The 26,325-nt window shown below is 39.9% G+C and overlaps 1 non-coding gene across 1 annotated transcript; it reads left to right on the top strand.

Annotated features, from left to right (window-relative positions):
• The first annotated feature begins 14,127 nt into the window (after window positions 1-14,127).
• Window positions 14,128-14,231, top strand: LOC112970983. The gene has a single exon (XR_003255213.1). It is a non-coding gene; the product is annotated as a U6 spliceosomal RNA (small nuclear RNA).
• The last annotated feature ends 12,094 nt before the right edge of the window (window positions 14,232-26,325 follow it).

Raw genomic sequence — 26,325 nt, 5'->3', positions numbered from 1 at the left:
AACTGAAATCAGCTGTCTCATTGCTCCTGTGCAAGCCAGGATACTTGGATTCAATTAGGATATCGTTTGCTCAGAGAGCTGGGGAAATGGGTTCATTGCTCCTGAACCCTATAGAACGGCTGTCACACTTCTTGTAGATTCATAGAGCTTAAAACTATGAGCAGAAAACTGGTCTAACCCTCTGTGCAGATCCCAGATACCCCTCACATGCCTCTGCTAAATCACACCTTCAAAGGCATCCAGTTTTGACCTGACAGGGAGAAGACACTATTTTTCACAGCAGTGTTTCATCATGCATTGTATCCATCCTTCAGTTAATTACCCTGGTTCTTCCTGCACTCTCTATGATTTTCCAATATTATTTTTAAATCATGGATGCCAGAACTATACCTGGTCTTTCAGCATTAGCCTGACCAGCGCCAAAGACAGAGGTAAACCCACCTCCTTACTCCTACACCTCTCCTTCCATGCGTGCAGCCATGGCTCGTGTTAGCCCTTTTTGCCACTGCACCAGAAGCATCAATAATTTCCCCTGTGTCGAGGGATTTTTAAAAACTGTCGATCATGAGATTCCAATTTATGACACCATTCAATGCCAGTTGGCTTCAATGGTCATTGGATTGTACTCTGGAGGATTTCTAAGACACAAACAGCATAATGAATTGGAGTACTGGATCCCCAGAGACTGACTCTAAAACAGTCTTATGTCTTCCCCGGCTGCAAAGCTGTGCTGTAGCCATCTAATTCGCTCTACAGCGGGAGCACTATTTTCTAACAAACTGTTTTTCACCTTAAAAAGAAAACACCACCTTGGCTTCAGAAGAGAAAAAAATTTAATTGGCAAAACATTTTCAGTCAAATAGGCATAACTTGAATGTGAATGGCTGAACTCCGATTTACACCAAAATGAAGATCATATTTCACCCTCAGGAAAGGAAAAAAGAGTCTGTTCTGGAACCTTCCAAGTTTTTCCAACCAGACTCTCTGAAATAAAAGATACAGGCACAGAGTCTTTGCAATTCCATGATCATCTTGTAAGTAGTTATTGAAAGAATGGATTTTGTGAGAAAACTAGAAGCTGCTCATTACAGGATAAGTAAAAGCTTCTTCAGCTGTAACCAACTACAGTTTAATTTGCACTACATTCACATCGACAAAAAGCACAGTAGCTAAATTGCTTGCGCTAATAATACCCTGCATGTGTATTTTGCTTACAGATGGCCATTAATATCTTAATGACAACCTGTGACAGACAGACTGCAGTGTGTGCAACTATCCTATTTAGTTTAGCCAGGAAGTATTGTCCAGCTATAATTCAGTGCTGAATAAGTGACGCATTTAAAAAAAGCAGTAATGTGAACTACACTGTATTTGAGAAGACAGCAGGCAGCCTGAGATGACTCTACTGAACAGCGACACAGAGCTTTTTGTATGTATGTCCTCAATGGGACATATCTCACATTATTCACACAGGACAGGATGGCATGTCCCAAACATGAGACAGAGGAAAAACAGAAGAAGGAGAGCTGAACTAGTACTTTGTCCTCAAGTTTATTTTTCCTCCACATCTTAGACAGGCTGGATGTACTTTTTCAGACAGCTGCTGTTACAGAATTACCGTGCCTGGCAGGTGACAAATCCAGTAACACTTTTCTTCTAGATGGGAATTAAGAGCAGAGCCTCTTACAGAACTGCAGTGTCTAGGAGTTCTGACACTTTTACAAGGGAGGGAGATGTCCCCATTCTCCTGTCCATACCTTTTGCTGGAAAATTGTTCCTATGGACTGCTCTGGCCCTAGAATGAGATAACAGATTCTGATCCTGTCACACAACTGCCACATACTATTAAATATTTGTTGAGTTTTACTGGTGGACCTACTACCCATTGTAAGTAAACCTTGTTCTGGATCTATAAACACAGTAACATACCCATAAAGCTACTGAGACTGATTTGTGTCCACTGTGTTTTTATGACTCCTGTTCCTACAAGCTGAGTTTTGGATCTTTTATGAGGTGCACAGTGGAAACCTGAGTGATTGATTTGGAGAAACTGGATTAATGATCCCAAAGCAAGCAGGAACATCTGATAACTGAATTAAAGTTAACTCAGAAACAGCATCAATCTCTTAAAACTTTTTGCATGCTCTACCCCCGATCAATCTCTTAAAACTTTTTGCATGCTTTACCCCCTGAGAGGACTAAAAGGTTTAAAGTGGTTATTAATGTAGCTAACATGGACACTATATGAGAAATTGAGTAAAAATAGCCCTTCTAAGTCAAACCAAAGGCCCTGTATGCGTAAAGGAGAATAGAAGAACATAACAAATTTAGTTAATGTTTCCCCTAATAATTCCTCCTAATCTGCAACCCTTGCAGCTCAGAGTCTTTCTGAGTCAGGGTTAGTTTCCTTGTTTCTTGTAACTCTCAAGGAATTTCTCTTTTGGGAACTTGCCCAGTCTCCTTTGAACTTTTCACATACATGACATCCCGTGTCAAGAGATTTTTTCTATTAAACTACATGTTTCATGAAGAACTACCTACTTTTGTTTGTCCTTTCAACTTTCCACCTACTGGCTTTACATCATGCCTACTGGTTCCCATACTGGAACTTGTATTGGCCGTGTTGTACAGACCTTGCCTTTGTTTACAGGTCAGGAGGCCACACATTTTTTTTATTTTCTTAATATGGAGGGCAATTTATTCTATTTTTTGGACTTGCTGGCATGTGATTGCGTTACTGGTGTATGTACAAAAGTTCACCTATTAATAATTATTAACTGCCTTATTTATGATTATCTAGCAGTACAGTTCCTTTTTGTCTAGTCAGAAAAGTCAGAGAGAAAGATATAATTGAATCCTGTCCTCAAAAAGAAGAGAAATGCTTTGCTTATTTTTTTGTGATGGAATTTAAATGACCAATAAACTCAGCGCAAAATTTGAGATGAAAAATTAATATAAAAATATCGAAGCCATAAATGTTAAATTTTGTACCAAATCATACATTCCTCCTGATATCTTGCAAAATCAAAATCTAGTAAATTTAAAAAAACGAAAACAAAAAAGCCTTTTGCACATACTTCTAGACTACAGGATGTTGCGAGGAGGATATGCACCCAGCATGCACTGGTGGAATATGTGTCTGAGAAAAGGAAACTCTGGAGGTTTATCTCATCAGAATATGACAGCCCAGCCAATTCCTCTGTTCTCTCCCTCTAATACTGTGTCAGTTCTACTTACTCTTCCCTTATCAGCTGACATCTATAATGCCCTTTATGCTGTGACACATCATTGAAAAGATGGAAAGTTTTGAGTGGATGTCATTGCCTCTCTTATTAACCATTACTGCTCATCTGAAGCAGCAAGCATGTTTTCTGTCTGTTCACAGGTGTTACTCCTCCTTTATTTAACAGCAATTCTTAGTGCTTTAAAAGTAATCCACGTGAAGGATGATAAAGAATCTCGAATCTCATAATATGTTGCTGCTTGCTGCCTGTGAACACATTGGTCTGATCAGCTGGGCTCACTGAAGTTTCAAGACACTCATGCTCAACCTGTTAAAGCACTCATGCACCATGACAGTGAGCATGGTTTCAAGCTGTAGATTAGATATCAGTTGTGTCTTCCAAAAAGCAAGTTAAATCCCCTGCACAATTCCTGGAAATTATTCATTTCATATATTAAAGCAGTTTGAGTTCTAATCTTTCCGGTTCCTAGCTATCAATTCACCTGCCTATTACAGGGACACACAGTAGCAGTGAGTGAGCTGCAGGTCCATGTGGCAAATTTACTTTTTTCATTCTGAAGAGGTACTGAAGCTCTGGGCACTGCATAATGATCACAGCTGGTCAAATATTGAATTGCCAGCTTGCAAATATTTTCCACTGATTTTGGTTTGCTTTAAATCGCTGTTTGCTGGTCATATTATTCATGAATGCCCAGATACCCTTAGGATATCTCTGTAAATATTTGTTAAACCCAGAAGTTTCATGCATTTTAGTATGAATTATTGTTTCCTTGAAAATTCCTACAGAAGTATGTTATTCATTATACACCATGTCCCAACAGGAAACAAAACTGATAACACATTGCACAGCAGCCTATATACGTGCAGGGGAGAATATCCAAAGTCAATCCCCTGTGAAGCAGCACAGGTACAGAAAATTCTCCACCCTATTGTGCCCATATTTCCACATAAAACAGATGCTGCCAGTCAGTCTGAATTATCCCGTGGAACAATTTACTAATCCAAAAGAAAGGTCTTCATTCTTAAAGAAGGCTATTTGTAAACAGTAGCTATTTGTAAACAGTAGAACAAATCATTGGGCATCAGGATACCGTATTTTCACCCTTGTGCTTCAAGTGGGACTTAGCCTGACCATTTGGGAGGGTCTCCTCCCATCTAATTGAGGCTATTTAGATGTTAAATATCAGGTCTAAACTGTTTGCAGTTAGTGGAGACAGAGCGGCAGACAAAGCTCTGAGTTTATTGCCACTGCCAAATGAGCTGGTCAAATCTTCCCAATGTTTTACTGAGAAACTCGTCGTTTACAAAATAATATTGGTCATAATCCCTTGTGGCTACAAGCCACAGGAGCTCTGCTAGATTCAATGAAGATAGATTTATTCCAATTCAAATTTGAACTATAAACCTTAAATCTAGATTAAGAATTCAAATGCTTTGCAACCTAAGATATTTTTGTCCATGTAACAGAAAAGCTACTGAAAAAAATGAAGGCAGTTGAATTACTCATTCAGGCCGAGATATGGTATTTGCAGGGCAATGAGCAGAAACTCCTCCTGTGCTACCCACAGTAAAGCTGTTGTCAAGAAAATGGAAATTTTTCTAGCTACTGTAATCTTAGTCATCACTTGTAACAACAGAAAGAGACCAATTTTCAAACACAAGACTGATCTTTGAATCAACAGGATCCCTTTCAGCTTCCGATAGGAATGATGGGGACATTAGATCCCCAGATAACATCTTTTCTACTGGAACTATATGAGAAAGATAGGTATATTTGCAATAAGGCAGAGCTTTCTATTCAGACATAGTTGCTGGTTTCAAGTCACTCTCCGTGCTTCATTTTCTTTTCTGTTCACTCAGAAATCCTATGTATAGCTCATATGTGACGTCCAGTGGAAAGTAACAACTCTGGGTCAATTCTTCAGGTAGTATAGATCAATATAGCTGTACTGACTTCAGCATTGCCATCAACTGTTGCTGAAGGTCTGGCTCTGCTGACATTTAATTCCTGTGTTTGAAACACAAATATGTGTACAAACACTGAGAAACTTTAAATTAAATGTTTTTATTCAGGGGGAAAAATACTCACTTTAGCAGAAACCAACAACTCTCCAGCTTTCAACTCCTGCTGAATAACTCAGATCAGCAAATCAATCAACACTTTTTTCCAGGCTTACAACAGAGTACAGTAGATTTACTATAAGTGCTAGATATTTTCTGCTGGTATATGTGTGTATCTGAGGCAAAACATAAATAACACAGAAGTTCCAGTTAATATAGCTCCGAGTGGGAATATGTTTTTTTCCTTCATGTATGATTTCCACGGCTGTACTCAGGCTAGGATGTTATTCATCATTTTATTCTCAGTTCAGCACAGCTGTCTGCAGGTGACACATGAAGCAAGTGTATAATCTGGAGTACATGTCAGGAAAACTAGGTGAATAAAGCTAAATCCATTTGCACGTTAGTAGAGGATTTTAATCCTGAATTTCTGAACTTATTGGTCCTCCAGCTCACTGCTGTCGTCTCTTCAGTGTCTGGTCTGGAAGGTGATCATCTGTGACACTCTACCCATTTAGTTTTGATAAAGCCAGAGCAAAGACACGACAAGACATACAGTCAGGAGGCAATAGGACAACCATACCTGGGACCTGCCACTGATGCCATTAATGGACACACGAGGGGAACAAGCAGGTAAGTCACTTTGCCACCTGAGATGAGATAGGCAGAATACAACCAAGGAAGAAATCCAGAGGGCCAGCACTGAAGTAGCTGCACTGCTCCTTGTCACCCAAACCCATTTTTGTGCCTATGCTTTGGATGACAATATTACCAAGGTATCCAAACCTAAGATCATTTCTATATGTGCACACAAGCTTGGGACATGAGGCACCTTTTCTGTCCCAATGCCAAGTGCCATTCATCCACACAAAGGCCTACTGGCACTTCAGATTTGCCATCGTGTCAAGTCCCCTGGGCTGGACTTTGTTCAGGTTTCCACTTTTCTCAACCTTTGAGTAAAAAGCAAGCTGCAGAAGCCTGAGTGCCTGTCTCCCAGCATAGCGTCATCCTCTTTAGACTAGAGTCCTGATCCTAAGGGCTTGCTGGCTTTCTAGCCTGAAGATCTTTGCTTTCCTGGCTACAGGAAAGAGGAAAAGGGACACCAAACAACATGATGCTACTGTATCTGAAGAATACAGGGGATGGAGCCTTTACTGCTTGAGAAGCAAATTTATCAGAGGGATGAAGAGGGGCCATAACAGATTAAGTGTTGATGAGAGATGAGGCTGGTGTCCTTAAGGGTCTGAGCGATTTCTTCATCCCAAGAAATGGAGGACCTGTAATATCCTAGCGTCCATGTTTTCCTTGAGGGGAATAGAAATGCTAAAGAAAAAAAAAACCCTCACTGCAGTAGAGAAGATAATAAGGCAATTAAAGCTCCCAGTACTATTAAAAAGTTGACAAAGCACCAGGATTAGATGAAATACATCACTGAATTCAGCATGAAAAGAGCAAATAAAATAGAAAAGCCTTTGGTGAAGAATTTTGATTGCTTACTAACGGCGGTTAGCACCAGAGGATAAGGTAATTTCAGTACGTAAGGAAGGAGCAAGGTTAAAAATGAGCACATTTCACCTGAATTTCAGGAAATTAGTCAATAATGTGTCTCAAGATGAATTGATTTGAAAGGTCAGGCAGAATAGCTGCAGTGCTGCAAGTGGGAAAATTAGTGAAACTGGTCAGAAATTGCCCTTTGGCTGGCAGCCAAAGGTTCCAATAACGTGGTGTGAAGCCTTAAAAGAGAAAGAGGTCTGCATTATCCAAATTAGTAAATAGGCCATCCTCTGTGGCCACATTTTGGCTAAAACCCCAAAAGACCTGTACATTAATCTATATTTTCTGTCGTTGTCACACTGGTTGCTTTATATTATCTGAGCAACCAATGATGTCAGAAAATAGCCTATCTTGAAAGTGGTTTGAAGGGTATAAGGTTTATCAGATTTGGTTCTGTCTCCTGTCCCCAGCTGTCCCTCATGGACAGAAAAACTAAGGAACGCTTAGTCCCACCCTGTGATTCAGCATTGTTCCATTTTTGTGTAGCATAAATAAAATGTAAATAAATCCTAGCATGTCACCTACCACAGTAGATTGTGGCAGTAAGCATCTCTTTGGGCTTCGTACTCACTGGAAAAAGAAAATCACTTGGGATCTCACAGAAAGTGTCTCTTTGTTCCCCATAACTGTTAATGCCTAAGGGACTGTCACCACTGTTGGAATTATTAGTTTTTCTGCCTTTTGAAAACCATCACATCAGCCATAGGACGCATAAAAGAATTGATCTGGAATGTCTGAAGGAGTTCAAAACACATATTTGGCTAAATATGTAAACAAAGCAGAGATTGCACTGAAAATTGTTCTTGTCCAAAGTCTTAGCTAAAAAAAAAAAAAATTATGGGAAAATATTGGCTTAGTTTTTTTCATTATAAAGATTATTGAAAAGTAATTAACAATTCCATTAAGCAAAAGCTGTTTTTCAAGATTAAAGGTGATTATTTCAGTTTCTGAAAGTCTGAATAAAAAAATCACTATTGAAAAACAAGTTGGGGAGTATTTGGAGACAAATGACAAGGGGATATTTCAGAATAGTTTCCATATTTAGCCACATTTTTTTCAATTTTGAGCAGTGCTGGAAAGAAGGGTTATAATTATTACCTGCAAATATTACTTTTCTAGATGTAGAAAGAGCAATTTAGAGACATAATTAAAAGTTGTAGAATAAAGTTTTAAACAGGAAATTTAGATTATCATAAAAATCACTGATAGCAAAGGACTAAATGTGTTCTGTGGAATATCCTCTGAAAAGAAACAGTTGAAGGCTGAAGATATGTTAAAAATTAAATTCTGTTCTATGTGGGAACACTTCTTCACTGACAAAGGAATGAATTTGATGACTTAATGAGATTTTCCATCTCTAATGTTTATGATTCAGTATATTAAATATGACCTATTTCTATGATATATGAAGCATACGAGAGGCACATGAGATTCTAGAAGAAAAAAAAATCAATTGATTGGTGGCAATATACTACTTAAGGGACAGTGAAATTTAATCGAAGGATCATGAAGGTGTCATCGAAAGAAATGCGACTTCCTGAATTTTGACAGCTGGCTTTGCCATGTTATAATACGTGGTCTTTTTCCTGTTTGCCAGTGTACTGATGAATAAGTGCTCTGTGCACATTAGCAAACTGAAATCTTCCACTTTCAGAAAGGCTAGCTAAATTATGTGCATGGCTGCATAGGTGCACATGGATCTGTAGATTGGAGAGCAGTTACCCATGGCTTTCCCTTTCTCATTTATTCCTCCAGCTGGAAGGCAGTTCTGAATTTTCTCTGAAAAGCAGTTTTCACCCTGCAAATTGCTCGTTCATGGAAATGTAACCGTTTCATGGACAGACACAAAACTCAAAGTTCCTAAACAGAAATTACTCTGTTTGGTACAGATTTCTCACCAGACCATGACAGTCATTCTGCATTTCATGCAGCTGAGCCAAATGCCATCATTTGACTCCAAGCTTAGAGTGCTCAGGGAGATGGGCAGCTCCACAGAGCACATGCAGGTGGATGTGGCCTCCAGAGAAGCCAAGCTGGTTTCAGAAGAAAATGCCACAGCTCCACTCAGTACTCTTCTTGCACGCTTTCCTGAAGACAACTGATGCATTTACAGGGGTCTCAACAGAGGCAGCAGCCACAGACACCTGAGAGAGGTGCTCACTCCAAAATTATCAGTCACAGGAAGCATCCTGAATCATGTAAAAATCTCCATAAAGAGAGAGAGCACATAAACAAAAGGAGTCTCACCTTCCCAAATTAAATAGACTTGACAGTTATATCTGGAGCACTGAGTGCTCTAAGGGGATGTGTGATATTGAAGGCCTTATAAAAATAATCACTTTTCCTCACAATCTGATAATGCATCCTGTGAAGGCACTTGTGGAGCCCCCAGAAATGGAATTGAGGAGACAGCGGCCCATTGCTGACGGCTACGTAGGATAATTGCACTCTCGCTGTCTGGCTGATGAAGCTCTCGCAGGATGGTGTGAGAACAGTGAAGTGGCCCCCTTGCTCTAGGACACAATCAATACTAAATTAGCCTTTAATTACAAGTCTTTTAATTATTCAGTGTTGACTTATGGTATGAAGCAGCAGCTGTAAATCTTTCTAAAGCAAAAGCTTTGTTTCCTGGTATTCTCTCATCATCTCATAGAGTATCCTTGTGCAGGAAATATAAGACCTCTATTGACACCATTTCATAATTTTTACAAGACTAACCTAGGAGCCAGGCTGCTGCTCAGCAAGGGTAATAATAAATTTTAAAGCCTCTGGCTCTCCTTAGGTGGCATTACCAAGTAGAAAGTGATTTCCTTGAAGTTTGATAGATCTTAATTGATTTCACTGTAGCAGGGAAATAATTTCACAAATAATAATCACAAAAAATTCTGAACCAAATTGTTCTGAAAGTGGGTTTTCAGAACTACAGCATCAGCCCCAATATAATTCAGTCCCAAACTTAAATCTATCTCTACCTAAACTGGACCTGGAAAAAAAGAAAACCAAAAACCAACCAAACAAAAACCCCACTACAATCCAGCTTTCATTGACAATATGGCTTGAGAGATGGGTTTACATGATAAAACTATATATAAATATATTTAATATTTATATCTATCTAGATATCTGTATTATATGTGGAGAGATGTCTGTTTTACCTTGTCTGTTTACTGCTCATTAAAGTAGTAGAGGTTTTTCCCATTATTCCATGCCTTGTAATATTAAGGTAAAACAATGGAAAATGTGAACTTTGTGACATCTGTGACAAAATTAAAGAATTAATTTTCAAGAAGCCTTCTGCAAGTTATAAATGTCATGAAATGCAAAGAGCGGTGGTCTTCTGCCCTGAAAATAATTTCTTGAAACAATATTTTTGCATTGAAGCAGCTGTAGCTGATTTATGATGCTGGCTTCCCTCCCACAGATGGAGAAAGAGATACACCCTCCTCCCCCTACACACTCACAGCCCTTTCTCTCCTCAGGCGCAGTCTGGTACACGTATCCTGTTTTATGTGAAACACTCAAAAGGCATGGAGACCCAGCACAGACAGAGCACTGGAGCTTAGAGGCAATATTAAATATTATCTCAAGATCTCTTTCATGTTTGGGGTAGTGAGATACCAGCCTGCACCTTTCTGTGGCATGGGATGAAAAGAAGTCCTGTACTTTCTGCTTGGGTTAATATCAAAAGACCTGCCCATTTTCTTCTGGTGCTTCTGCATTTGTCTGGAGCTGGGAAGTAGAGACAAACCAAACATACCTGGGAAAAATGTCTTTATTTCTGAGACTGGAGACAGGAGCTTGAGCATCGGGTCCTGTTGGATTCTTGCGATACCTAATCTGAAACACAAATCTAAATTCTTTAGCGGAACAAGAGCCCAGGTACTCTGCAACATGTGCAAAAGGCAACAGTCCACTGAAATGTGCCCTCCAAGTTGTTCCTTAGGAAGAGCTTCCACTACAGAGGGCTGTGGCTTCTCCACAGCTTATCTAGCTACCTGCCAAACCTGACCATCTACCTCTAGGATAATGAACCTGGCAAAAGTAGTAAGAAGCAGCTGAGCTGCAGGATTCGGCAGTTGTATCCTCTGTGTAAAAGGTCGAGTTTTACAATTGCACTGGCCTTTATTAGAGTGATTTCTCTTCTCTACTCAAAATATCAGTCTATTATTTCTCACATTACATAAATTCCATAAAGAAAGAAGTTTCTTGAAAAAGAGGCAGTAATTAAATAAATCCCTCTGCTGAAAGTTTATAAATTGTGCTACTGTGCATACCCCAGCAGCAACAGTTCAAGCATTAATGACTTAGCCTTTCTTAATCACTTTTTTAATTACAAAAACCAGACAGAGCTTATTATCAACAAATTACTTGCTGTAATTTCATTGTTCCTCCTCAGATCAAGATCATGTTGAACGTGTTACAAAAAAGTATAAATAAAACAAATGCCAAACACTTGCACATTTTAAATTTATTAAACACTTGTTTCTTAAAGATGCCTGCAAAACATTGATTTTTAGCTTATTTTYCCATCTCATCCTATGTTATCTTTCCTGCTCCAACACGGAGTTTCATTCCAGTGAAGGCGGGGACATGAAATAAAGTGCTAATCCATTGGCACATTCCCTGCATTCTCTCATTAAGACTGACAAGAAATAATTACCTCATACTTGTCCTCATTAATAGCTAAAAATTGTCTTCCACTTTCTTATATTAGCAATAATTTACATGTAATACCAAATCCATTAACTGGAGCCACGTCCTCAGGTCAGAACTCTCATTTTCCAACTTCACAACTATTTCCCCCCATCTCAGGAGGGCAGACACCACCCCCCCTAGGGCAAGGGGTGCTGGGCTGCTACATCACTACACTGTGTGATCCAGGCATACGTGCTATACYGTACCAGTGCAAACAGAAAAGTATAAAACCATCTCTGCCTCCCAACCTAAATCCATATTTCTGTCCTAGGAGGAGGAATTAGGCTTTGTTTTGTTGCTACCATAACAGTGATAAATGGGCAATGATTAGAAGCCCAAGCRAATGAGACCAGCTCTCTCCACTCGGGCCAGCTCTACAGAAGCACAYGCTCACAGACAATCCACAGCCTAAGAAATCCAGTTATATAGAGAAACAGATGGGAAAAGTAACACTGTTGGCATTATTTGGCCCTGGACTGGGGTGCTGAAGGAAATGAAAACTTTTCTGAACACTTGCATGATATAGGAAGAATAAAAATGTAACCTAGACAGTACTCTCAAACTTGCTGCTTCTCCCACAGGTTTTGGGGAATTCCAGAGATACTGCTAAACTTAAAATAGACACAACTCACGCTCTACAGGTGAGGAAAGGACCCAAAGTAAATAGATCTATCTGTAAAACTCTGAACTAATGCTAAAACAATGGCACAGAGTTAAAACAATAACAAGGATTTTTCAAAGACATACACCAGTGGATGAGGCTGAAAGTTTCATGGAATTGCAAGAAGAAAGCCCTCTRAAAAAGAAAAGACAGTAACAGTCTTGTACTTAAGGCCTCAACCTGGAAAACTTTCTACTTTGCTATTTTTGTTACTGGGACTTGGCTTAGCTCCAACCACAATCAGAGAGGATGAGAGATTAAAAGAAGAGAAGTGCAAGTTTAACAGATATCTCAGCTCATTGCAATTCTTTGTCAGCAGACTCACATCTATTTATCAGGACTGAGAAAGAAAGAAAAGCCATGACATTTGTTTTTCTGATAGCTTAAAATTATTCAGAAAGCTACCATTTGARCAAAGAGAGAAAAAAAGGGCTCAGGAAGGAGAGTTTCAGATATTATCCTGATTCAAACAGCACAAAACTAGCTTCAAGCATAAGTGCCCATTAAAAGCTGCAAATTCCCTTATTCTTCTTTGCCCTTATAAAAGGAGCTAAACTGAACATTGCACAATAGCAATACTTAAGACTGTACAAAATACCTTTCTTTAACCCCTGTTCCTCCTGTGCCCCCTCAAGCAAGCAGGAGAGGCTGCTATGCTGTGCTTTATATAAGCACTTGCCTCCGCCCTTGTTTTGGGGATGGAGAAGGCTGGGGGCAGCCCAGCCTCAGGGCACCCAGCAGGTGTTGATTCAGCGATCTGGAGACTGGATGTGGGCTAATAAGTTTCCATGCCTTCTTCCTCTTTGAGAAAAGTGATTTTGCTCAGCTTCAAGTGGGGTCAGGCTGCAGCATGGGGCAACTGGTGTCCCTGCGCAGCCTTGAGGGAAGACAGGGCATCTGAGCCCTGACGCAGCACTGCGGAGCAGCTCGGTGTTTTCCGGGAACTTCCCAAACCTATGAGCATTTTAATTTCTGTGTTGTGCAAGACACTCTGCCTTTTACACCACCGTGTAATGTCCCAGCCAGYGTTCATAGTGTCTCTGCCTCTTTGCCTTATGCTCCAAGGCTGTGAATCTGTTAAATCTCTAACCAGCAGAGCCTGGCTCTTTTGTGAGTTGTTTTTTCTCTTGAGATTCCTGATTTAATACTGTTGCATATAAATAGGGTTCAGTTTTTTGCTGTGAAGCAGTCTTTTTCACAGTTCTAGATGCATACATTGATCAGAAAGTTGGCATAGCCAGTCCTCCTTGGAAGCCCCTCATTTCCTCCTGGGTACATTTCAGACAGGCAGGGAAAAATGAACACGGACACCCAAATTCCTCTTAATGGCTGAAATGATCAGCTGGGGTTATGTGCTGCCAGGGATCATTAGAGGTATAGCCAGGCAAAATTTGCAAACAGTCAGACTTTTCCCGAAATACTCAATAACAAATGCAAATACAATGAAATTAAAGAAAATTAACTGTTTTTTAAATTAAAGATTTTTGACTAGCAAAGTGTAATAATTTATTCTTTCTTTTATTTGTGAAACACTTAAAGGTTTTGTTAATTTATTTTGTTAATTTTCAGATAAGATTTAATTTTAAAGTTTGAGGATTTTCATGTGAAATGTGACAAAAAGAAAGGAAATATTTTTATTGTAACCTCTAGGGTAAAAAAAAAGAAAAAATCAAAATGCTGCCATTGTAAAAACTTGCAAGAGATTTAAGTGTGACTTGGAGACATATCATTAAAATTTGTTTTACAGCTGCTCATAGTGTATTTCCATGCATTAATGTGAAAGAAGCTGAAATAGCTTTTTAATTTTTCTTGACAAATTTAGCTTCCATTCCCCCATATGAACATATTTTGAATTTTATTTTTCTCCTCATTATGTGTGATTGTTTGTCAAACAGTTGATGTAAACATATTTAAGCCTAAGGGGCTGCTCCCAAATTAATTGGAATGATACAGAATAGATTAGAATGGCTCCTGCACAAGCATGACACGCATGTTTGCAAAGCCAATTTGAGGTTTCTTATTCTAGGCTCAGGACTGGTCACTTCAGTCCCATGGCAATGTCTCTAATCTCAAGTCTTCCAGACAAGAATTTACATGTGAATATGGCTGTCCGTGTTGAAAGCTTCTTAATTCTTGCTCAGACTTTCCTTTTGGCCTTTTGGGGAGCCAACATCAGAGGGGGTGAAATAGCAGAAAATTAATCATGGGTTTTATGCCAGTGGGTGTTCACACTCCTTTTTTGGGTCATGTTTTTCTGGAGTGGTTGTGCGTGTGGACGTTCCCCAGTGAAGGGGTGCTGGTCAGCAGGAAGGACGGAGAGGTTTGCCTTTCTGCAGGAGGACTGCGACGCATGCCCCGGCAGGTAGCACCCGTGGGCACGGAAGCACCGCTACGGCACCAGGACAAGACTCAAAGACGCCCRAAGAGCTCATGGTCCCCAGGCCTCAGTCCACAGTTCCTTTGTCTCTTGTTTTTAATCTTCCCCATTCCTGAAGCTTACATGCTCTTTTCTGCTCCCCAGTTTGCCCTTCTCCTTCTCAAATTTTGGTGGAAAAGAGGTGAGTGAGGGAAAACGTGAACAAAGAGGAAGAGGCGAAACTGAATTGCCATTTTAAGATGGCATGAATGGTCTCAAACAAACAAGATTTCATTTTGAAGCTCAAAGAGCAAATGTCATTTCCAAATTCTTGGGCTTTGTGTTGGGAAAACCACTTCTTTGCCTTTCAGCCACAGCCAATTGCAGACAACAGCTGAATAGTCCCTGATGTTTCTTTGGTAAATCTCGCACAGATGAATTCCTTTGTCTATCCATAACTTAAATATCCCTGCACATTAATGATATAGTCAGTCTCTCTTTATTGCAGTATAACTGGTGCTGCAGCATAAATAAATAAAATAATATAGAAGAGTCATTCCTGCTGGCCCAGCATCATGTATCAATTTGCACTAATAAGTTAATTTCCATAATTGTTATTCAGGAATAACATAATTTGAGAGAAAAGAGGTCGTAATGGTCATGATGCCCTGAGAGGATTCTGCCTTGCTGAAGTCAACACTTTGAAACCTCTGAAGGGTTCTGGAGAGAATAATGCCCATAACCCAATCATTCAGTTAATTTTATTACTCATTTATTTGTTTTCCATCAGTGAGATACCCAGTGACCTCCAAAACAAGACTGTGCCTTTGACACACAGCTACATCATGTTTGTTCTCTCACTGCTCATCCTGAGTCAATGGCAAGTTTTCCGATGGACCTTCAAAAGCACTACATACATTTTTTCCTCTATCCATTTAAATAAAATGGAGCATAGGAAGAGTGTTCTTTATGCCTTATAAAACAAATCTCTTTCAAATCACTTTTCTTTCTCCTGTTGAGATACCTTCAGTTTAGTTAATGTTTGGTTAAGTCATAGGACTCAGGTGCAGTGCTGCTGGAATATATGGCCCTGTTGAGCTAACTCAGGCAACGCTGACATTTTTACAAAGAAAGATGTATCTCATACAGGATTGCTGGTGAAACTGCTATACATCAGATTAGGATGTCATATGCTACATTTTATTTTGTCACTTAAAATTAAATGCATTTGTAATATGTACAGTAGTAAAATAAAATCAGGATTTAATCCATTTTAGAAACGTTCTATTACAGGGAGAAATGTGCATGGCAAACTCGGAATGTTATACTGCATTTGCAGTAAATATTAATGACATTCCATGGTGGCTTTATTTTTGCCTGTTCATTATATATGAGACACTGACCTTTCTAAATATTCTACTCTGATAATCTGATCCTTAGGATAACAGTGAAATGCCATTGTAATTATTTGTTTGTACAACTGTGATAGATGTTTCAGAAGATGGTTTGGCTAAAAAGGAATAAACAGATCTGTAGACTGGATTACCCCGTTAGACTCAACAGTGGTGTTTCCAATGATGACAGACAGGTGGATAAATAATGGCTTTGCTTGCTGTTCAAAAAATAAAAAAGGTAAGCTGAAAAATAAAATTTCAAAAAAATTAATTTCATTTAGTGTTCATTTCAAATAGAAAAAAAAGCACTTAGAAGATTTTGAAATATATATTATTTGTAGAACTAGAATCTCTCCCCTAAACAGAACAATTCACTTAAAAGGGATGCAGAATGTTTCAATTAAACTGAATTTACATTTTCATTGTGAGTTAAAACTTAACTCTACATTTCCCATGTACTTTCTTTTAATGCTTAATACTCTCAAATCACTAGAACAGAAGATTAAAAATAAAATCAATGAGAGCAATGATAATCTTTTGTTGTTGTTGTTTAGGACTTTGGAGATGCTAACAGAACATGTTGGACCTTGAGGTTAAGAGATGTGGAGGAGCAAAGTGATCAGTCCTTTAGATACATGAAAACCCTCAGCACCCTCCTTTCCCAGGAGACAGCCCAATTCCTCTGGGCGGTTCTCACCCACGAGGCAAGAAATCTCCAGGTCCTCAGTCAGACCTGTACTTGTGGCAACAGCATTTCAAAAAGCATCTTAGACYGTGACATGGCAGCAAGACTGAAGAAGATGTCCCACATCATTGCCTCATGCTCCAGAGTCTCAAAGATTTGTGAAGTTCAGATCTTCATCCACACTTACATTTTTTTTGCTCTGAAGCTGTCTCTAGTTACAAGGAAGCATTGCTTAAGCTGAGCAGAAAAGTTAGGTTGAAAGAATTGTGTATATACCTGGCTAAAAGATGCTTTGAGCTAACTGGTTTAGTATAGTTTACATGGGTGGCATTGGTGGTGGAACTGCCTGATTTTATAACCACCCAGAAAACAAAGCACCTGCAGCATACCTCCTACCTCTGTGCCTGTAAATCTGGGTGGATATAAGAAAACCCTGGTACCTGTGCAAAAGAGAGTCCCTGGGAAAAAAAAATATGCTGTCAAATAAAACGCAAAGCCTGTGAAAGTTTTGGAACCTTACGGAAAAACAGGGATACCTGAAATCTCCTCATTTGTTAGTGTTAATATTCACTTATTTCTTCTTTTCTGCCTAATTTTCTGTTGTGTCACTTTGCATGTTGCTGCTCTGGGGACAGCTCTTTGATTGTTATGAAGTTATCCAAATTAAGTAAAAGAGTCAGGGTGCGTTTTGATTTTCTGAGAGACTTCCAGATGTTCTGAGGCCCATATGATTTTTCTGGAGCAAGACCCTCTCTAATGTCCCCCAAAAGATGACTGTTCCTCAAAGGAGATGGGTGGTCAAGTTCAGATAGTGCTAATGCTGAAGGAGACCTTCACCYTTATAAAGGTTCATCAAAAGAATTTCCCCCCTTCGAAATTTTATTTCTCAGCAATTAATCCTTTCATTATTCTGGTCAGTAAATATATTTCCTATAAAGAACTGGAAAAAAAGGATAAGGAGAGGGGTTAACTTTTACAAAGGCCTTGACCTCACCTTCCCTTTTTCGTAGATATGACTGATAGCTTTCTAACAGTGGATTAATTTACTAAAAGCATGGGGTGGCTTTGGCTCAAGGACATAGTTGTTTGTGTTTCTTGCTTACTTGAGGTAGCTAATTGTCTAACTCCTAACTCTCCTCCGACTAGAGCTGGAAAGGCAGACCACAGGAGAAAAGGGAACTTCTGACGTTAAAAGCATCCAACTTGCCATTTAGAGCCTTTTCTGTTGTTCACACACATACATGGTTCCCACTAGTAGTTCTGGGAATTGCACATCTCTGAATTGATGGCAAAATGGACTCATTTAAAAAAAACAGAGTGAATATGGAATTTTTTCTGCTAGCAGTCTCTTGTCATTAAATATTTCTTYGCTTTCATCTACAACAAGCATAACAAGATAATTCTATTTACCATTCCTCACTAAGAAAAGTAATTAGAATGCAAGGTAATTTCCATAAAATGCATTATGACTTTAATATCAGTAAAAGCCACTTAAATATTAAACGCACAGAAAAAAATATTAGCTAAATTATCATAGAATAATATGATCAGGTTTCTTTAGGAGAAAAAAAGTGATAGATGTGTTTTAATAAACTGTGCAAAATTATATGTATCATATTCTTGCTTCCTGTCAATTTTATTTAGAGTTAAATGCCATTGTGATAATTAGTTGGGTTTTACTGTGTTCATTAAAAGCTTTTCTAATGATCACATAGAGGAATAAGTAAAATTAATTTCTTTCTTTAAACTCAAAGAAATTCATCAAATGAATAAACAAAAAGCTTACACTGAGGCACAGACACAGTATCATGTGGTTTCTTCCAAGCAGATAGGCATGGAGTGTGAACACAATATTGAGCCTACGGAGGCTTTCATTCTGCACCCGTGCTAGCGGAGCTCTATGCATGAAGGAGATAGATAGTGACTCAAATCTGGTAGTTCTCTGTCAAGCAAAGATTCAAAGGCATTTCTATGAAATCAGTGAAGCTTCCCTAGTGAAAACGAGATCTGACTAACATTTCTAACTTYTGCATTTGTTTTTCAGAATATGCAGACCACATCTTTCAAAAATTTTCTAAGCTGACTTTCAATTATAGTAAAACCTTTTGAGATGCGCTGTGCTAGTGAAGCCTCCTTTCATGGCTCTCTAGCACTAGAAACAGATTCCCAAGGAACTTTCATATCTTACTAGCTTTAGAAAAAAAAAAAAATGCTAAAGACATGACTTCTGGTCRTGAGAAATTACATTAGAAAAAGCACGATATGAAGAAAAGGGAACACTTCAAGAAGAAAAACCCACTCAAGTATACAAATATGAAATCAGAGCCATGCGATTTGTTTCCTATATACAGAGAGGCGATGCTATGAGAAAATGTCTTTGAAATAACCAGTTGCATGAAGTCAGTGAACTAGTCCAAAGGCTGAGAATACTAACATCAATGAGATCTCCTTTATGGGGCCAAGTGGGCCTCATSCAGAGTCTACTCATTAGAAATAACTAGTGTATTTTATACTGGGCCAGATCTTTGGTAAATACTAACACATGGTGTAAAAGTGAGTGGTAATTTCACCTTGAGAGAAATTTAACCATAGGATTAACCTGGGTAAGAACAGAACAACTGTGTTCTTAAAACTTAGTAAATTCATGTTCTTCCATTCAAAATGCTGCCAAAGCTTATGGAAAGCACCTCATCTCTAATCTGCCTTGTAATTGCAATACTGTTTTGTTCTTCACTACCGACTTTTGTGCTCTCTGTTGTTAGAACTCCAGAGAACAGCCTCARTTACAATATCTTTCTGAACAATTTCCCCCAAGAAGATATCAAAGTTGAGACAGGTAGGATCAGAACTGAAACTCTAATAAAAATGGAGTTAATCATGTCACCTTAATTGAAAAGTAGTAATAAAAATAATTGAGTTTAATATATAATTTAGATCATTKCTTGTTAAGTTAATGCATTCTGCCTAGTCTTTGAAAAAATTATTTATTTCATGTACAGTTAAGATTTCATTTGTTTCTATAATGGAAAGCTCTCCAATTGACTTTAATAAGAACAGTTTGTTAAATCAGATTTTGAATTGGTGCACAGATTTGAAGTTCATATGTTAATTTTTGACATGAAATACTTAGCATTTATAGCCTACTTTTAAGGTGGTTGAAATTATTTTCATGAGATTTAATAATCATTGTTGTCTTATATTACAGAAATTAAATTGGTTTTCTCTGCCATCCTGATGAGAGGCAATTTGCCATATGATTATTTTATTTTACTTTAAAAACAATGTATGACTTCTTTCTTTTTTGAATGGTTTTATTCATCAGCTATTGGCCACACTCCTGTGATAAAATTTATGTTTATATTCAAGGTTCTTTTCAGGAAAGCAGAGCAGCTCTATTGTTGTTTAGTTACATTTTCCCTTAGTGTCCTTTCTGGCACAGTGTTCCTGCAAAGTGAATGAACAAATGATTCTGTGCAGTGACAAAGGGTTCAGCTGAAATTTCAGCAAAACAAAATGGTCGGATTCCTATCAGTGCTTCCTTTAGACACCTAGGCAGCTCCCAGGCCCTTCTAATCTAGTGCTGAAGGACTCTATTTCAAAAGAATTTTTTTTTCCCTTAAAATAGTTATTGGGTTGACCTTGTGGAATATTTCATGCCATTTAGTAGTTAGACACTCTATTCAAGAAAGTCGTTAGAGCATGTGCTTAACTTTAAACATGTTATGATGTCCTAYTGACGGATGGAGTTTCAAGTACACACATAAACTTAAGGGTTCTTCGTAAACAGGGACCTGTGACTGCATTCGGACTTCGAGCAGCAGCCTGGGYGCTCAGAAGTGGAAGTTCTGATTCCAGCTCTGACACCGGCACTCGGCATGGCCATGGCCAAAGTAATGGTGCAACCCCTTGTGTCCTGAGTGTTCCCAGCWCCTGAGGAAGGTGAGACTCCTCTGCCACATCAACATGCTGTGGGGCTTAGCCAGCTAATGCTTGAAAATTGGTGTGGGACCCTGTCGCGTGAAACGGAGGGATGGAAGGCCTTTCCTTATCTTTATAATTTATGTCTGCCTGCCAGAGCCCCCCGTTTGAGGACTTTCCCTGGGTCAGTTTCGCAAAGTAAAAAGAATAAGATTTTATTAAAGCGACAGATACAACAGGTTCGGAATTGCCATTGATAAATGCACTTGCTGCTACAAATTTTCTTTCTATGAGCTCAAACTAACAATTAAGCGCTTTCAATAATAATATATTTTCCCGGGTAGTGTCCGACGTTTGTCGGAGGCGCAAGTCTTACCAAAGAGGTGTCCCTGTTTGGGGGAGGGAGAAGGAGGCTCGCTCGTCAGCAGTCTCCGGTGAACAGGTTGGGGGTTCAATTTTCTTCCCTTCCAAAAACTTTAGTGAGCTGTCCTCTGTTTTATAGTTGCTGAAGGTGGGATGTGGAAGCGCAGCAGACATACTTCATTGGCCAGATTGCCATTTGCGCGGTTGTTGGGGGTATGCCCCCCTTATTTACATATCATTATGCAGCAAAGGGCGTGATTTTTAATATGGTAAGCAGGGATAATGAGGCTGGGGGTACTATAGGTCAACAGTTAGTCTGTGAGCAGCCATTATTTTTTGGGATGCAACCCTTTGCGGTCGGGGCGGACCGTGATACCTCCATATCGCTCCCTCCTCTGCGTGCAGCTGGAACAAACTGTCTGGCCTTCACCAGCTAGTTCGTTACTCATGTTGCAAAAGGGTGATGTGCTTTGGCTGCCACGTACTGCTCTTCCCCTGTGCCCCCTTATCTTTCTCCCTGAATTCTCTCTTGTTCCCACAGACCCTTGGTGGGTAATTAGGTTATAGACACAAAATGGACATCACGAGTATTACCAAGCATGTGTGCGCCTTCCTGTAATGTTTCAAAGGCAGCTGTCAGAAAACCTTTTACTCTTCCTGCAGTTGAGCTCTGTCCTTTCATTTGCAGAATATGGTTCCATGCCTTTTCCTCCAGTGATCCCATTTTTAGGTGTCTTCTTTCCCCTTCTCTTTGCCAGCTGGCCTTTCCAAACAGCTGAATTCCCCAACAGCACCAGTTACTTCTGTGCTCCAGCTACTTCAACTGGAAGCTGGGGGATGTGGAGCTCATGAAAAAAAATTGGCCTATGAAGGCGTAAGCAGCACCTCTACTTTGCCTGGTGCTAAATTAAAAATGGGGGGTTCATATCTCCATCCTTTTGAAATTTATGAGACCTCTACATGGACTAACCATGGGGAAAACTCTGAGCATGCTCTTCTGAAACCACTTGCCTTATTAATTACTTGGGGTGGATTTCCTTATGATGGAATTACGGAGTGACTGAAAGCAGTCCTCAAAGAAATCTCGCAAGGGCACACGTGCCTTGCATTTATGTTGCTCTGGTAGCGCCTGTCTGAGTGTGCTAGCTCCCTTGGGCAAGTCCATTCTATTCACCCATCCCATTCTCATTCCTTGTGCAATTTCTAGTCATTCTGTGTTTCTCCCTTCCCTGTGTGCTAGCAGCCATTGATGTTTTTGACCTGTTTGGAAGTACCTTTGTGCTTCTCTCTGCTGGTGTAGCACTGTCACTTGTGTGGAAGCTATTCTACACCTCAGTTGTCTTTAATTTTACTTTCATTAATGGTGCAGAAACTCAGGGAAGGGAAAGAGGGAAATGAGCCACCAGGTCAATAGTTCCATCCCTGAACATCGCAGTAAAGTGCCTTAAAACACATCTTCTTGTCCCAAGTCATTCATGAGGGCTCAAATGATGGGGCTCCTACAACTTCCCGTGGGAGATGATGGCACAGGAAAACAGAAAGGGTTTTATTGATATTCAACAGACCTTTTCCTTTTGTTAATTTAATACCATTATACCATGTACCACCATAATCATTTTCTCCCCTCCATGGTGCTCCCTTCTTCAAAACACTTGCAGACATTTATGTTGCCTTTTAATCATCTCTTAGTAAAGATTTTGCTTGTTTTTAGGGTTCTTCCCCCCCTTCTATTCTGTCTGAATCCAGCCCCTCAGGGTCATACTCATCTTTTCATCCATAATTGAAAAGACAACCACTCTATACTGTAATGGGAGGGTTTTTTTTCCTTTTCCTCCTTAGCTCACGCAAGCTATACAGATATTCACTCATCTCTCCAGGCTCTGAGACATATTGTACCACTGAATTTTAAGCAAAACTACCAGACAAGATCAATGAGCTATTCTGCTTTAAAATCTAGGGCATAAATTGGCCGTTCCTTTGTACATATTTTTACCTTTCCAGCTCTTCAGCAAGATGTAGAGCAATCCAACATCAAAAAGTAAAAATGAGCAGCTAGATTCTTCTTTTATTTATAGCAGGGCTTCCCCCACTAAAACGAAGAATGCCATTTGCACAGCAATATCGCACAGCAGAATTTTAGGCCGGTGACTTTTACAAAGGCATCTTTTTCCTTTTTCACAAAAGGCAACCATCATTCCAAATCAGGGAACCAACACAAGGCATATGAACCACTTATGCTCCATTTGTATTCTTAAATGTAATGTCCAGGATGCAGAAGCACTGTACAATACATCTGAGGGAAATTTTGTGCACATGGTGCTGTTCTGCTGATATGGCCTCAAGAGATGGGTTCAGCGTGGAATTCACTGGGGGAAATTTTCTGGCCAGTTTTATGGGCCTGAATCTGGATGCTCAGAGGGAAGCTTTCTGCCCTCCCCTTGGTGAGTCTCTGAATCCTTGCAAAGGTGTTTCACTGGATGCCACAGCCGCGTCTGGGTCTTCCTTTGCAGACTGGCACCGTTGATGTGGAGTACCAGTGAATCCCCCATTTGGTAGGAGAGAAAGCTCGTGCAGAGAAAGAAAAAAACCCTATCCCCTGAAGCTTTTTTCTGAGAAAAGTGGTCCATGTTCTTCTCAGTGGGGAAATATCATTTCCTTCAGACACACTGTGAAGTTGGCATGGTTCAGCAGTGGCTGTCTGTCACCTAAGGTGCAGTAACTGTGTGCACTCCTAGCTGATATTCACACTGCTGATATGGACACCCTCTTTCACTGAGAGTCAAACTGCATTTGATTTTCTGCATTTAGTATGGGCTAAAAACATGCACATTGTTACCGTGGGTCAGGTGTGAATGGCAACTGCAGTAACTATGGTGACTTGCCTGCTGAGCTGAGCCCTTTGTCTTAGAAGCACATCATTTTTGAGATCTTTCCTAACATGAATAGATATACAGCTCACTATGCCTGTTTGTGGAGATACACTTTTGAAAAAGCATATAAGGAACTACACTAATATGATCATCGGTCAATTGTAAACATCTACACCAATAGTCTAACAAGTTGGAAATTTGCATGGGRCAAAGCTATCATGAAACCACATTATTCAGCCAACCAAACAAAAAAAGTGCTTATTGCTTCTCCAGCCTTTCTTTTTCATGCACTCGTTAAGGTTATAATCCATCAAAACTCCACAAATATTCAGTCAACTCTCTGAGAAGTACTCTGCATTGAGAAAAAGAATGAGCAACTCATTATCAGATTATAGAACACCCACAGGTTCTAAAAAGAGAAGAAAGAATTTTTTTTWTATATTCTGAAAATAACTTTCCTGCAGATGTGGGAGGGATGCTACTTTTCCAGTTTCCCCATAACACATAACACTGCAGGGTAGGCCACATTCTGTATTGTGTGTGCTGCCTCACAAGTCATGCAAAGTGACAGGCAAAACTAGCAATGAATCATCAAATGTGTATTAGCTGGGTGCTGTGGTGGGTGCCAGCATTTTCATGAGCAAGTTTCAGCCTGGCTGCTGACTACCTCTTAATATAGGAAAGGAAAAACTAGGTATTTTATTTGCATCTGTGGGCAGAGAGAAGGAACTCATTACTATGTGACAAGTTTCTGGTCTGAGTGATACAGCACATGTAATCTCATTATCTCTGCTGGGGAATGGCAGCAGTATGCATGTTAAACAAGATTTTATGTGTATAGTTCAGTCAGTGAGGCCTAATGGATTGATAATGGGCTGTTTGTGTTCTTCAGATTTTGGCTCGCATCCACAGTGGGGGTACATTGGAGCAGATCCGCTGGAGCACGTTGATTGATACTTGTGCCGGATGTAAGCTGGTGAGCATTTAGACTTCTATTTTCCATTCAGTGGGTAACTTATTACACTATTTTCTTGAAGTTTATCCATGCACATACTACAAATATAACCAGATGGCCTCATGTTTGTTTGCATTTCTCTGAGAAATGGATGGAAAGGTTCAAGGGGAAAAAGGGGTGGGGGATGGGTGACTGTGTGACAGCTAAGGAAAAAGGAAACTGGCTTTGCATGAGAGAGGAGCGAAGACTCCTTCATTCATAGAAGAAGCCGAGAATTCCTGAAGGACATCCTGGACACAGGAAGCACTGATTTAAGAATAAGGGATGTTTAAGAGAACAGCAAGGAAAAGAAGGCAGGAATGTGAGCTGTGTTGTCTTTTATCTAGATGACTGTATTTCTTGCCATGCCAAAAGAATGATTTGCTTCTGTAATTATGTGTCCCTGCAAGTACTCCATAAACACAATATATCCGCCATGTGGAATGTCAGAAGAAAGGACAGAATAAACTACGGGGTCCTCCTGGGATCAGTCAATCCTGAACCTGATTCCTTTTCCAGCTGGGTGACTCAGAACCTTGTCCAGGAAATACCGCCAAGAGTCCAGAAGGAAAGACTACAGGGAGTATAACAGTGCACAGGTCCACTGCTGAGGGACATATCCATTGTGGGCTCATGAAGTTTCAGCTGGAGGAGCCTTCTCAGTTGTTGACTATCACAGATACYAAAATACCATGGGAGGCACTATCTCTTTGCTATTTATGAAGAAAGAGAAGCTAGATCTACACAAAGCTATTACTTTGGGCTGGAAAATTGATGCATGAGAATCAGAGCAATTAAGGACCTTAGATAGTTCTACTAAATTCAACATAAGCAGCCATAGTTGTGCCTGTCTGAGAAACACGACCAAAACTGCAAGAGTCTGGCTCATGACTGGATGGGGGCATAACTTTAAAAGTGTGCAGAAAATTAGCCCTCTATAGCTTCCCTCTCAAGTGCAGTGTAAAGTACCCTAAAGGCTGATCAGAAAGGCATCGCGCTTGTTTGGGAAATACGGAGAGGTGCTAGCCAGCAGGGAGAGCAGGAGGAACCTCCATGACTGCAGTAGGAATTCAGACTCCAAATGCTATTCCCATGCAGACATGCATGTTTCACTGCTTTGTGAGTGCTCATCGGCCTCGCTGGTGTGTGAGGAGGTCTGCTCTCTGCATCGCAAGCTATTGGCCACACCGTGCGCCCAGGAAAGGGCGAGCTCTGCCCTTGAGAGGCACAGAAGAGGGTCAGACAGAGAGAGCAGGGGGTTAGCAGAGCCCTCTCAGCTCCTTCAGAGGTCATTGTCAGTGGGTATGGATAAGGAGTCTGGAAGACAGCAAAACCCTTCCTCTAGATTCTTCCTCAAACACCCAGAGCAGCTCCAGATATGTTTATTTCTTAATTAAGATGTTTCAAATGATGATCTTGGCCAGGCTGACTGAGCAGTGTCATCGCAGACAACCCCATCAAGGCAAGGTAGGGAGGAGCTGAATCATGTGTCCAGACTCAGACACCACAGATAACGTCACCGTTTTTGTC

Source organism: Apteryx rowi, unplaced genomic scaffold (genome assembly GCF_003343035.1).
Source record: "Apteryx rowi isolate R43461 unplaced genomic scaffold, aptRow1 scaffold_415, whole genome shotgun sequence".
NCBI classification, from domain to species: Eukaryota; Metazoa; Chordata; class Aves; order Apterygiformes; family Apterygidae; genus Apteryx; species Apteryx rowi.
This window is presented reverse-complemented; position numbering and strand designations above follow the sequence as displayed.